Source organism: Telopea speciosissima, chromosome 7, assembly GCF_018873765.1.
Source record: "Telopea speciosissima isolate NSW1024214 ecotype Mountain lineage chromosome 7, Tspe_v1, whole genome shotgun sequence".
Classification (NCBI taxonomy): domain Eukaryota; kingdom Viridiplantae; phylum Streptophyta; class Magnoliopsida; order Proteales; family Proteaceae; genus Telopea; species Telopea speciosissima.
Window position 1 is genome coordinate 13,953,895 of NC_057922.1, and position 15,033 is coordinate 13,968,927.

The 15,033-nt window shown below is 40.5% G+C and overlaps 1 protein-coding gene across 4 annotated transcripts in view; it reads right to left on the reverse strand.

The window, feature by feature from the left end:
• Positions 1-15,033, reverse strand: part of LOC122667594 (phospholipase SGR2) — a 112,815-nt gene that overhangs the window by 64,480 nt on the left and 33,302 nt on the right. The window lies entirely within an intron of this gene.

Genomic DNA, 15,033 nt, shown 5'->3' on the forward strand with positions numbered 1-15,033 from the left:
ACAGACTAGGCCAATAAAATCCACACTGTAAAACTTTGGCCGATCTTATTAGGCCCAAAATGGCCTCCACACGCCTGATCATGACAAAAAGATAAGACAGATTGTTGCTGCATGATCGGGGACACATCTCCGGATTACTTGATCCGGCAGGTCTCAAAAAGATAAGGATCATCCCAAAAGAAATACTTAACTTGTGAAAAGAAACGATTCTTATCTTGGGTGGACCAATGTGCGTGTCACACCGTAACCGAGATAATTAACAATGTCGCAAACCAAGGTTCACTAGACACGCCATCGATACTCATCGGGAAAATTCTCGTTGATTGGAGAATCAACGATCGGAATTAGGCAGCCGGGATAGATGGTTGCAACCAAATTTTCACACCCTTTCTTATCCCTAATTTCAAGATCAAATTCTTGTAACAAAAGGACCCACCTAATGAGGCGAGCCTTGGCATCTTTCTTCTCGCACAAGATATTTGATAGGCTGTGGTCGGTATAAACAATCACATGTGATCCAACCAAGTAGGGCCTAAACTTCTCTAAAGCAAACACAATAGCTAAAAATTCTTTCTCGGTGGTGGTATAATTAATGTGCATCATTAAGAGTCCTACTTGCATAATAAATCACATGGGGCAATTTATTGATTCTTTGCCCAAGAACAGCCCCTATAGCAAAATCAGAGGCATCACACATAAGTTCAAATGAAACTGTCCAAATTGGAGCTTGAATAATGGGGGCTGAAGTCAACGCTCTTTTCAATTGCTCAAAACTATCATACACTCGAAGAGAAATCAAATGGGCAGTCCTTTGCCAAAAGAGAGGTGAGAGGTCTAGCTATCGGCTAAAGTCCTTGATGAATCTTCTATAAAAACCTGCATGGCCAAGAAAAGATCGAATGTCCTTCACACTCTTGGGTGGTGGTAAATTGGCTATAAGGTCTACCTTAGATCTATCAACCTTGATTCCTTGTTTGGACACAATGTGACCAAGAACTATACCTTGCTTTACCATGAAGTGGCACTTCTCCCAATTCAGGACCAAGTTCTTTTCTATGCATCTTTTAAGAACCAAAGAGAGATTATGCAAGCAATTAGAAAAAGTAGAACCGTGAATAGAAAAATCATCCATAAACACCTCTAGGAAGTGCTCTACCATATCAGAAAAGATACTCATCATGCACCTTTGGAATGTAGCAGGGGCATTGCAAAGCCCAAAAGGCATACGTCGGTAAGCAAAGGTTCCATAAGGGCATGTGAAAGTGGTCTTGTGTTGGTCCTCTAGAGCAATAGGAATTTGGTTATAGCCTGCATAACCATCAAGAAAACAATAATATTCATGGCCAGCTAGTCTCTCTAACATCTGATCAATAAAAAGTAAGGGGAAGTGGTCCTTCCAAGTTGCCGCATTCAATTTCCTATAGTCAATGCACACTCTCCATCCTGTTTGGATACGGGTTGGAATCAACTCATTATTAGCATTCTCAACTACGTGACTCCTCCTTTCTTAGGCACAACCCGCACAGGACTCACCCATTGGCTATCGAAATAGGATAAATGATGCCATGATCCAAGCATTTTAGGATCTCTTTCTTGATTGCCTCTTTCATCACAGGATTAGCCCTCCTTTGGGGTTCCCTAGAAGGTGTGGAACTCTCCATCAGATGTATATGATGTTGAACAATGGAGGGGCTAATACCTTTGATGTCAAACATGGTCCAACCTATGGCTTCCTTATTGTCCTTTAGAAGCTTAATCAACTCTTCTTCCTGAATAGAAGTCAAATCAGAAGCAATAATAACAGGAAGAGTATGATCATGTCCTAAGAAGACATACTTGAGGTTGGAGGGCAATGCCTTCAACTCTAATGTGGGGGGCTCAATAATAGAGGATTTGGGAATGGAAGTGGATAGGGGTCCAAGGGGCTCCAAAGGTGGTTGGATGCTCCAGACCTCAGATAAGGGAGTATCATCAACACCCTCCAATTCTTGCATACATTCTTGAAATCCCGAATCAAAATCAATCTCAAAGAACGTATCAATATCATCGGAAATCCTTGAAGCATATGCACCTCTTCATCCATGTCAAGTCGCCAACCTAAACACATTGAAGTCAACGAAGTATTGCCAAAAGATAATTTCATGAGACCATTCCCGATTGATTAAAGCATTCTGGTAGCTAGGAATGGTCTACCCAATATGATTGGGATTTGGTCCTGAAGTTGGCAGTGGGTTGGGTATCTAAAACAATAAAATCTACAGGAAAAATAAATTCTCCAACCTTCAACAGGACATCCTCAATCATTCCCTTAGGAACTTTAACCGATCGATCTGCAAGTTGAAGAGTAATTTTGGTCGGTTTCAGTTCTCCCAATCCCAGTTGTTGGTAGACATGAAAGGGTAAGAGGTTCACACTTGCACCAAGGTCCAATAAGGCATGATCAATAGTAGTATGGCCTATAATGCAAGAGATGGTGGGGCTTCCCGGATCCTTATGCTTGGTCGCTCTGTTTGTGAGATTAGAGAACTAATGTTAGCAGCCAAGAATGCCTTTTTGGGCACATTGGTGGTCCGCTTTTGGGTGCATAAGTCTTTGAGGACTTTAGCATAAGCGGGGATCTAGGCAATAGCATCCAATAAGGGGATATTCACCTGAACCTGTTTGAACACATCCAATATCTTCTCCATAGAAGGAGACTTCTTGCTAACCAACCTATTTGGGAAAGGGGCAGTGGGGTATAAATTCTTTCGGGGTTGGTCTTTTTAACTTCCTCAGCAGAATCCTCTTTGGTTTCCTCAACCAAATCATCCGGTATATCTTTAGGTTCATCAGACGAACCTAAACAGCACTTCAATGGCCTCTTCGGAAGGGGAGAGTCAATAGGAGTATGAGATGATAAGGACCGAGGTGCACTAGCTTGTTGATACTCACGCCACTCCTTAAAGCATAAACAACATTTACTGTCTAGAGGGCCTTGGTGCTGTTGGCCTTGTGCAACATTGGTTGGAGGAGCTTGGGTACCTTCTTGAATATGAACCGATGCCTAGGATTTGGCTCAGGCTAGCTAGGTAACTTCCCTGTTTCCCTCTCATGCAGGATTGTGACAAGGTGGGTGAGTTGTTTTTCCATGTTATTGTGGCTTGTCATGAGAAGAGCTATCTTGTTGTCCATCTCATTCGATCTTGTTGCCTCTCCTATATTGGTAAACCCCGGGGTTCTTGATAAGGTGCAAGGAGAGGAGGCCTAGCAGAATTAATAGAAGGTCCTAGATGAGGACGAGGGGAAAGGGGTTAGGAGACATTCCTTGGCTTTGTGGTGCATAGTTGGTCCTTTGGGCACCAACCTGGCCTTGATGGTTAAAGTTGGATGGGCCTGCTTGGTTCCCTTGATTCCATGAGAAATTGGGGTGATTTCTCCATCCTGGATTGTAAGTATTGCTATATGGGTTATTTTGGTAGAGAGCACTTACATTCTCGGTCTTGGAATTGCCCACCTGAGTGTTGGGGCATTCCTCGAAAGGTGTCGGGGTTTGGCACCAACGCATACCGACACATGGTTGACCTGATTGATGGATTAAGCTGGTATAGACTCTTTAAGAACTATGGACTCCAACCGTTTTATGAGGCTATCAAGTTTGGCCTCCTTGGTGGCATACCTCAATGAGATACCCCTTAGTGGTCCTTTCGACCTCTTGGGAAGATTCCCATTCCCTAGTCTTATCGCCCAAGTTGGTTAAGAATGTCCATGCATCATTCTCCTCGAAAAAAAGAAGTAAAGCTCTTGGACACATAGACTCTACAAGTTGCTTGGTCGATAATCAATACCCTCATAAATAATTTGGCATTGCCATAAGTCAAAACCATGGTGAGGGCATTCTAAGAGGAGGTCCTTGAATCTTTCCATGAATTTAGAAAAGGACTCATGTGGTTTCTGCTGGCTGGAGGATGTCACTTTTAAGCTTATTGGTCTTGTGAAGAGGGAAGAATTTTCTCAAAAAGACAATGGTGAACTCATCCCATGTATTAATGGAGTTTGTTGGCGATCCGTAGAGCCACTTCTTGGCCTGGTCTTTCAGGGCAAAGGGTATAAACCTAAGCCTAACTGCATCATCATCAAATTGGACCTTAATTAGAACACGGACCTCCTCAAATTCCCTAAGGAAGAGATATGCATCCTCATTAGCCATCCCATGGAAATGGGGTAGCATCTTGATGAAGTTGGTCTTGAGTTCATAGTTATTCCCCGTAACAACGAGCGAGACTAATGCATGAGGTGCAGCCCTGGTGGGGTAAAACCTATCCTTAAGAGTCTTGGGTTGTTGGTCACCCATGGTCAAAGATGGTAGAGAAGGTGGTCTTCTAATAAGACGATTACTTGAATCACGAGTCCACACCTTAGCCACCTAAATAGATATGAGGTCTCCTTTAGAAAAATTAAAGAAAAATAACACTTAAAAAAAAAAAAAAAACTAGAAACAAGAGGGACCCCAAGGTAGATAGTGCATCTCTATCCCTCAAAATCGAAACAATGGTTCAAAAGTTGTAAGGATGCCATATAGGTTGGAAGTGAGGAACCCGTATAGTCTTCTATAGCCACCTACGTGCGACTCCAATATGGATTTCGATGTAGAATGGAGGTCTACTATACGTTTATGTTTCCAACACTCTCACTATGTCGTTTTACTGTTATCAAGAGTGGTCACCTCCAAAGATAAGTCACATGTCAATCCACCCAACCAAGTCAAGATGTAGCGTCATAGGTAACTTAATCCTATGAGGGACACCAAAAGATGGAGGGTTGAAGCATATGAAGGACTTTAGATTGGGCGCACACTATTTGAAACAGAAGAGAAACAAGAAGAGGTTTTCAAAAACTAATTTTTTTTTTTTTTTTTCAAAAAAAAAGAAGAGAAAATAATAAACTAAAACACTTCGAACTACTTAAAAATCAGATAAAAAAAATGGACAATAATCTCCCCGGCAACGGCGCCAAAAACTTGTTTTTGTTAAAATAAAACCGCAAGCGTACGGGTCAATCGTAGCTACGGGTCGAACACGAGGAGATATACGCCACTCTATTTAACTAACTTAAAAGTAATGCAAAATGAACCAAATTAAAGTGTTAAATTAAACTAATTAAACTAACGAAAATCAATGCATCCTAACTCATAAGCATCTAACAAAATTAAGGGATTAAATCGGCGTCCTAACACATGAGCATCTAACCTATCGAACTAAAGCGAATTGAAAGGAATAAAAATGCAGCCACACATACTAACCACATAAAAAGAAATAAGGGAATAAAAATGCATCCATAAACCACAACCATATAAAATTAAAATAAAAGAAATAGAGGGGGAAGAAGAAGAAGATAGAGAGAGATAGAGGAGATGGAGAATAAGATTGAGAGTTTAGATAGTAAAACCTGGATGTGCTTGCATGAATGTAAATGAAAAGCTTGAATACTTGCATAAACTTACCATGGCCTCCTCTTCTAAATCTTCAAGTCTTGTCATCAACTTAAGAACTTAGACTAGAAGGCTTAAAACCTAAACTAGAATTAAGAAATTACAACCCAATTGAAGACTTAAATTAAAATTAAAGCATAAACTAAACCTATTATAAGCATTAACTAAAAATTATAAAAGCAAACTAGAACTTAGAAAAGCCAAAAATCACAAATTAGAAGGAGAAGAAGAGAAGAAATTTCACTAAGTGAATGAGCCAATTTTTACAAGAGAGGTAGGGGGGTATTTATAGGTGGAAGAGAGGAGAAGAGAGAAGATGGAAGTGTAGGAGAAATATTCCCTAAGAAAAGAGAATATTCTCTTCTCTTTCCTCTTTTACAATGCCTTGAATCCTAAGAAAAAAGAAAAAAAAAATAGAAAGAAGAAGAAGAGAAGATTGTTTACATAGACCTTCTATTTCTAGAAAAATAAACTTCCAATTTTAACAAGTGCTTCCTTTTCTTTGTAGATATCTTCTCCAAGCAATAAAATCAAAGCATCTTTGATTTTTCAACCTTCCATAGATGAGAAAATATAAATCTATCCCAAGTAGAATTTCAGAAGTGCCCTTGAGAAGTTGGAGGAGAGAGAGAGTAAGGGTGATGACTAGGATTCCTTCAAGAATAAATAAAATACCCATTCTGTCCTTCAAAAAACGTGGAGCATGGGGTGCTTATATAGGTCTCACCATTGTGTTCCTTGCGAAAAATCACACAAAATAGACCCAAATTTCATCCAATTCGGAGTTGGGGAGCCCAAGATATCTCAAGTTGAAGTTGGACTGTCCAGAGCCTTCCAAATAGAATCTTTCGGGCACAGTAATGTAACTTCTGATAATTTCATTAAGGCCTCTAAAATCCGAACTTCCGTTTCACTTTGTCCCCATCCGACTGTCAATAATTATAAATAAACCCCTGCAGACCATTTTCACGCGTCGTTACGGAAACGGCCATAACTTCTTCGTTTCAACTCGGAATTAAGTGCCGTTTGAACCATTGCGAAGCTGACTCGATGGGCTATGCATCCATTTACACTTCTAAAAAGCTTAAAAACATCTCCTTAGCATCATCTCCTTCATTTTCACAAGAATTCACCTAAACCCTGAAAAGCACAAGAAAGCACCGAGTAACTCTGTCCAATGTGGTAAAATGTATAATTTATGCCCTAAAATTTCACACATAAATGTGCTCATCAAGCATATTGTGGCTTCAGAGCTTACTCTAGGATATTAGTGGTTCTGTTCATCGTCCAATGATGTTGTACTGTGACAACAAAGCAGCGATCAGCATTGCTCACAATCCAATGCAACATGATCGTACCAAGCATGCGAAGATCGACAGACACTTCATCAAAGAGAAGTTAGAAAGTAGGCAGATTTGTATACCTTTTGTGAAATCTGATGATCCAACTTGCAAATGTATTCTCTAAAGGGTTAAGTGGAAAGTTATTTCATCCTAGTCTAGTCAAGTTGGGCATGTGTGATGTCTATGCACCAACTTGAGGGGGGGTGTTGAGTTATGTAACCCGATAAGGGTATTTTGGGTTTTTTTTCTTTGTTTATTCCCCCTTATAAGTATAGTCGGCTATACAGGGACAGTATTGTAATTCTGCCTTATAAGTGAATGTTATAAATGAAGGGGCTGAGTGTGAAGATGAATTCACTCAAGTCATTTCATATTTTCTCCTCTCTTCTAACACAAAATCTGAAACTGAAGTCGCCTCCTCATTCCTATTTTCAAAAAGCAAATCCTCCATGAATTCTTTCATCACCTCTACTATATCTCTTCCAACATGTTCATTTAGATCTCCCCCTATAATAATCTTTTCCCCTTGACTAATTCCTTGAACTAATCTATCCATAAATTCCCAAAATTGTTTCTTAGAATTTTCATCCAATCCAGTTTGGCATCATCAACATTAATTATATTGATTACCTGATGCAGATACTTGGCTGGACCAGTTTGACCCGTTGGGATTCCTAGACCACAAGGGACTGATTCCAAACCAGGTTGTTGGATCAGTAGGATATTTAAGGAGGTATATTTTATTTGGGAAAATATTGTGTAATCTTTTATTTTGGGTAGTTACGTAAGAGATAGTTTCCCTATTTCAAGTTTCCTAGTTGCTTTTTTTTTGTGGGTGAATAAAAATTCATTACCAAAGAGAGAATACAAGAAGCCCCCAGAATTCAAGGGGAGAAAAGAAAAGAAGAAAACAACCTACAATACATAGGGCTAACCAACCCCCTAGGGGGAAGGGGAGAGAAGAGAAGAAGGGAGACCCCAGGAAGCAACAATGGGCCAGTTCCTTGGGCAGTTCACACAAGGGGGAGAAGGGGAGAAGGATTTGGAGCTGACATCCAAAAAGATGGAATCCCAAATCTGTCTGAAAGACCTAGAGTTGGTAGTCCATCTCCTAATGTTGCACTCCATCCAAATATGCAAAATGGTAGCCCCAAAAGCCAACAAGCCAATTCCATCACAATGCGAGTTACCCCCAAAAGATTGGATGATCCACTTCCACTCTCTCTGAAAAGGCAGAATCCTTCTTCTTCTAGGCCAGTATTTGATGAGGATTCTAGACCAAATAGTAGCCAAAAAAAAGCATTCGAAGAACAGATGATAAATAGTTTCTATTTTCTAAGCCGTTCCAACAGAGGCAGCAAGCTGGAGAGACACTTGGATGCCGGTGAATGAGGAAAGACTGAGTTGGGAGGCAGTTTGTAAGAGTACGCCAAACACAAAAGCTATGACTTGGAATGTGCCCTTTGAACCAAACAGCCTTGAACCAAGTAGTACAAGGACCTCTGAATCTTATGAGATTCCAAGCTGATTTGGAGCTGAAAATACCTGAAGTCGATGGAGTCCAAGAAATCAAGTCTCCAAATCTAAATATCCTTCTGATCAAAGGAGGGAGAGAATTACAAATAAATGCAAGCTGAGGGGAGGGAGGAGGGGCCCAAGATCCGGATGAGATGATGTCTGCAACTGAGGAAAGTCTATGGAGACCAGCCCTATAAATATCTCTTGAGCTCACTAAGGGGAGGATGCCCAAGGGATGCCAATGATCAAGCCAAAGTCTGGTGGAGGTTCCACAACAATCTTGGTAGTAACAGCCCCAAGGGCTAAGTGTCTATATTTGAGGATGTTTTACCAGACTCAAGAAGCATCCAGAGAGCTGCAAGCGGTCCAAATTGAATCTCTTTGAAGGAGCCCCGAATAAATCCAATCAACCCAAATACTGTTATGCTTGGATGCAATTTTCCAGATGAGTTTAAGAATCCCAGCCATGTTGACTTCTTTGATTCTTTTTAACCCAATCCACCCTTCTTTTTAGGGCAGGCAAACTAAGGACCAGCTGATAGGGCGGAGGAATCTAGATGATTCAGTACCTTTCCAAAGATAGCCACCCATGAGAGCTTCAATAGCCTTGATGATGAATTGGGGAAGAGCGAAGGTGCCAGACCAATAGATGTAGGAGGATTGCATGACTGAACGGATCAGCTCAAGGCGGCCGGCATAGGAGAGAAGTTTTCCTTTTCAAAGCTGGTGCTTTTTGCGAAGGAGCTCAAGAATTGGAATGCAGTGGTGAGCCGAGAGCTTGGCAAGGATAAGGGGGAGATCCAAGTATTTCACAGGAAGCTGCCCAAGAGGGAACCCAGTTTTCTCGTGTAAAAGGAGCTTATTTTGCTGAGCAATACCAGCCACAAACAGAAGGGATTTTTGCGGGTTAATCTTGAGGACCGACATACTTTCAAAAAGAGATAGACAGCCCATAGTAGTCTCAATCGAGTCCAAACCAGCTTTGGAGAGTAGTTTCTATTTCATAGGAGTCTTCATTTTTATATATATGGTTGTAACCTCACTGCTATGCAGAGTGAATAATGGAATGAAAGTTTGAGTTGGGTTTACCTCCCGCTTGGAGTTGGTCAAGTGCTTCCTTCTTCTATTTTTGCCTCCATCTATCCCTCCCCTCTCAGGTACAATCTTTTCTTCCTCCTGTTCTTTCTTCTATTGTTCTTCTTCTATCTTCTTCTTCTCCTTCTTCCCAACCCCTTTCTTCCATACTGTTTACTGTGTCAGTTGGAAGGTGCCTGCAGACCACCACTCTGTCAAACTCAATGGTTCAGCCTTCTCATACTTTACTCCGTATAGAGGACTTTGTCAGGGTGACCTACTGTCACCCTACCTCTTTCTCCTTGTTATGGAAGGTCTTTCCCGCATGCCCACAGCAGCTCAAGAAGATGAATTCTTTAAAGGCATCAAGATACCTCGAAACCGCACTGATTATTTCTCATCTATTTTTTTGCGGATGATTGCTTTATCTTCTGTCGAGCTACTGAAAATCATGTCCTATCCATCAAATCTATCCTTGATCTCTTCGAGGATAGGTCAGGTCAAATGGCAAATCTTGACAAAAGTTTCATCCACTTCAATGACAATTGCTTTGAAGCCACTAACTATCCCTTTCTAAATTGTTAGGCTTTAAACAACTCCCCAGAGGTGCTTGATATCTGGGCACTAAATTATTTTGACCTAAATTTGTTCATCTGCTTTTCAGGACACTATTGATCGATTGGAGAGTAAATTAGCACGTTCGAAAATCAATCTCCTTTGACAAGCTGGTCGAGCTACTTTAATCAAATCTATTCTCTCCTCCATCCCATCCTTCCACATGGCTATTCATCGTTTCCCCATCTCGATATGTCACAGGCTTGATGCAATACAGAGAGATTTCTAGTGGGGTCATTCCCATAAGAATCACAAGATTCATACTATTTCTTGGAAAGTATTGTGTCAACCCAAATCTAAAGGGAGAATGGGTTTTAGAAATAGCGAAACCCATAATCTAGCTCTTCTTTCTAATCTCTGCGGGAGATTATTAAATAATCCGGATTCCCCCTGGGTCCAATCTCTGAGTGCTAAGTACTTTCGCAACTCTTCCTTCTTAGATGCCCCCACCTCTCAAATCTGTTCAAAATTCTGGCAAGGCCTTTTAAGAGTCCATGATTTTGTGAAGCAAATCATTTGTTGGAGAGTTGGATCTGGACATACAATAAAGATATGAACAGATCCCTGGATCCCCTCTTGCCTCATTTTACCATCCTTTCACATATCAAACCCTCCACCCTCTATTCTTGTGTGGAAGAGTTGAAAAACACTGATGGTGAATGGAATCTATCACTTAATTCTTCTTTATTCCCATTAGACATTCTTCTCTCTATTCTCAAAATTGAACTCTCCCCTGTGATCACAGATGATGGCATTTTTTGCCCCTTCACTAAGTCAGGGCAACTCTCAACAAACACAGCTGCCTGTTGTTTAGTAAGTATTCTAAACTCTAGACAACCCTCAATTCCTCCATTTTAGATAAGTATCTGGAATCTCTTATGGAAATTAAAGGTGCACCCTAAGTTCAAATTATTTCTCTGGAAATGATGTCATAATGGTCTTCTAACTCATTGTTATCTGAACCACATATTCCCAGTGGATAGCAGATGTTCATTGTATCAAGCAGCGGACGAATCCATTTGGCATTTATTTTATGAATGCTCTTTCTTTTGAATCATTTGGTTTGCTAGCACCCTCTTGCTTATGTATCTCCTCTTTCTCTCCCTCTTCCTTTTTCTATTTACTCTCTTTGTTCAAATATTTATAGCTCTTCTAGTTCAAAATCTGAATGTAAATATATTTTAGAAGTGGCTTCTATTGTGTTGTATTTTATCCGGTTAGAAAGGAATCGAGTTTACCATGAACAAGATGATCCAAACCCATATCATGTTCTTCACCACATACACCAATGGACATCTACCCTGGACCCCAGACCATTAGTATTTGTTGGTTGAACCGTGGGTCAGAGAGAGGGAATAAAATAATGGAACAGCTTGTATTAATGAGAGAAAGGCCCCTCTATTTATAATAGAGGGGAAGTTATAAATAATAGAAGCTAGGCGATGTGGGACTAAAACCCACATAGCCGACATAAGCTAATAACACTTAATAACATAAAAATACCCCCAAAAGGACCAGAATACCCCCACGGTATTCTGGAGTACATATATTCTAACACTCCCCCTCACGCTGGATTATACAAATATGAAAGAAGGAAGATCCACCGTGGACTAAAGAAAAAACTCTCTACTAAAGAAAGGAAAAAAAAAAACTCTCTCCATAACAATGCTAACACTCCCCCTCAAGTTGGCACATACAAGGTACTAATGCCCAACTTGAATAAAATGGGAAAAAGTTGTAGTAGAATCCAGCTCCAAAATGAATGCAGCTCCCAAACAGACCTTCAAGAACTTGAAAAAATTAGACCTTCAAACTTGGACAGACTTTAGCAGTAAAAAGGCATCTCTCACCAATCTTTGTCCAATAATGAATTTCTGAATTATAATCTTGAAGATAAGCAACTAGGGCAGCCGGCAAATGAGTCAAGCAGTAGTAAAGAAGATTAAGCAGCGGAAAAAGCAACCAAACTGTAGGATCTCATATGGACAGGCAATAACCAAACACCTTCAAAACTTTAAGGCCAACCTCCCCCTTATGATAAACTTTAACCCAATAACAAAGTAGATACCCATTGGCAATGGGGAAACCTCTGACCTTCTATGTTTTGCACCAAGTGTCCTTGCATGATCTGCTCTCTGCAATGGCTACAGGTATACTGTATATAATCCCCCCCTCACGTGTAGTGCACGTGGACATAAGAAAGATGATTTTAGAGATAGGGCAAACATTCCAGAATTTGTCAATGGCTGCCAAGGGTAATGGAAAAAGAAGAAATGGTAAAGAGAATACCATTAACTTCCAAGGTGGTTATGGGGAATGCCAAAGGTATGTTTTGGGAGGTGGTGAAGGAAAAACAGCAATGGGATAATGAAGTAGGAGTAACTTATGCAACATATAAAGATCCAACCATCTTCCATCGATCAAACAAACACTTTTGATGGAAACTCCTGTAGGGGAGAAACTCCTAACTCCAGTACTCAAATCTGACAAGTATACAGATCTGATTTGAAGTAAGGAAAGGCTCCAGTCTTCAAGGCTTGATCAATCTTCAAACAGGGAGGAGCAATTGTGCGAAAAACTCCAAGGTGGAAACTCCCACATGCTAAACAGTACTAACGAAGATATCCGGAAGCAACTGAATAAAGAAGCTTCAACAAAAACTAGATCAGATCTGAATCAGTAACAATGCTATGATTCAAGCTCCAAAGTATGCTGGATTTAAACCAAAAAGGCTCCACATAACTGAATAGGTTTGTAGGTGCAGCCAATAACCGCAGAACACACTGTTGTAGTCCCAAAGAAGCTAATCTCCAGGGTAGCAGATTCGAGTCTACCATAACGAAAGAAATTCGATCTCCAATAAGAAGAAACTCAGTCATAATCATAGGGCAACAGTATGCCACTTGAAGGCAGCAGTAACACATCAACTAGTCATGCTGATGGAAGTCAATCAATAATACCAGCCAGATAGGTAGTGAAGCTCAAAATAACCAACAAAGACAAGATAAATAACCAGACAAATCCATAGGCAGTTGAAGCAGCCAGCCATAGAAGAATAAGTAAGAGAAATCGGTTGACAATTGAAGGAACCAAGCCAACAGAATGAACTGTAATGTTTACCAAAAAAAACTGATGTAAGATGCTGAATCATGGGCTAAATACTCCCTTGATGTTTATAGAACTCTCCTCAAAAAATCAGCAATAGTGGACTGCCCTAACCCTTAGATCGATTATAGCCAGGGTTTTGTAAAAAACCCTGAAAGTGAATATCGATTGTAGGGAAGGGGGCTTCAACAAAAGTGAGGATGACTTGTCAAAGGTGCTGGCTTATTGTAATACATGCTAACCACAACTGCTGAAATGGATCTCCAGTTCGAATGATCAATCTCCTTGGTAATTGAGACTGGATCTTCATGTGGGAGAAATACCAAAAAATCGTAAAAAAGGAGGGCAGCAGCTATCTTGTGCAGTAGACCTTCTTCAAGCCATAAATAGTTGAAGTAGAATGTCCTTCTTGATGGTAGAAACATTAACAAAAAACTCCAATAGCAGCAAACAACCCTACCCCTAAAATCGATATGGGTCAGGGTTTTGAAAAAAACCTTGAAAAGAAGGATCGATTGGGGTTAGGGGTCTTCAAACACTTGGAAAGAGGCTAATACTGAGGTCGAGTGGTCTCAGTAGATGGAGTAATCATCCCTAAAAAAGGCAGCAAGAAATCAAACTTGTAACCCTAATATCGATTTGAGTTAGGGTTTTAACAGGGAACCATAAAAGGCAGGATGTAAAGATTTTGCTATAGGGACAAATCCAGCCATCAAATTGTCTTCAAACTGAGGTCGATTAGGGCTTGGATTAGTTGGGAATTATCCCTGAAATATTGGCTGCATCTGACAAGGGAAACCCCAAAATTGAGTGGAGTCAGGGTTTTGGAAAAACCCTGACAACGTGAGATCGATTTGGGGATTGAGGCTGGAAAAAATTAAGAAAAGATGGAGATAAAGAAAAAGGGAAGTTAGGTTTAGGAATAGGGTAGAATAGGGCTGGAAAAAGGCTGCATAGGGTGTTCCTAAGTTAGAGGATCAGGTTTATAGAGATCTGATCTCAAAGAAGGGGAACTCCAAATCGCAGATGAGGCTTCCAGCAGGGTTTTTTAATAAAAAACGATAGAAGAGAAAGGGGGGCAGCACTAAATCATCGATATTATGTTTACCTCATTAGTGCTGCCCCTGTTTTTGGGCTGAAAGGGAGAAAGAACAGGAGCAGGAAAAAACGAGAAAAGGGAGAAGAGGAGGAGAGATCGATTGGAGGAAAAGAAGGGAGAAAATAGGGTTTTTCTCTCTAACCTAGATCAAACCAGCTCTGACACCATGTTGGTTGAACCGTGGGTCAAAGAGAGGGAATAAAATAATGGAATGGCTTGTATTAATGAGAGAAAGGCCCCTCTATTTATAATAGAGGAGAAGTTACAAATAATAGAAGTTAGGCGATGTGGGACTAAAACCCACATAGCCGACATAAGCTAATAACACTTAATAACATAAAAATACCCCCAAAAGGACCAGAATACCCCCATGGTATTCTGGAGTACATATATTCTAACAGTATTATCAACCGAAAATCTATCACCTGACCCTGGGCCCTTCAGCCTTCCCTCACAGCCTTCTTCCATCCAGTTCTGCCTGCTGATCATTGCTTACTCCTCAATGATGGGAGTTTTCACCCCATATCTAAATGAGGTTGGGCGTCCATGTTAATGATTCATAAAGAATTGTTTCATTGTTCCTTTGATTATGGTAATCTAGATTCTGCAAATAAAGCAGAAAGAAAGGCAATTGAACAGGGACTTCGGGCAGCAAAAGAACAAGGCATCAAGCGCCTAGCAGTATGGACAGACTCAGAAAATCTCACCATGTGGTTAAAGAAAGAGAATTTTTGCCAATGGCCATGGACTCTTTATCACTTGGTTTATACTATCACTAATCTTTTTACTATTTTGAATCAGTTGTTGTAAAT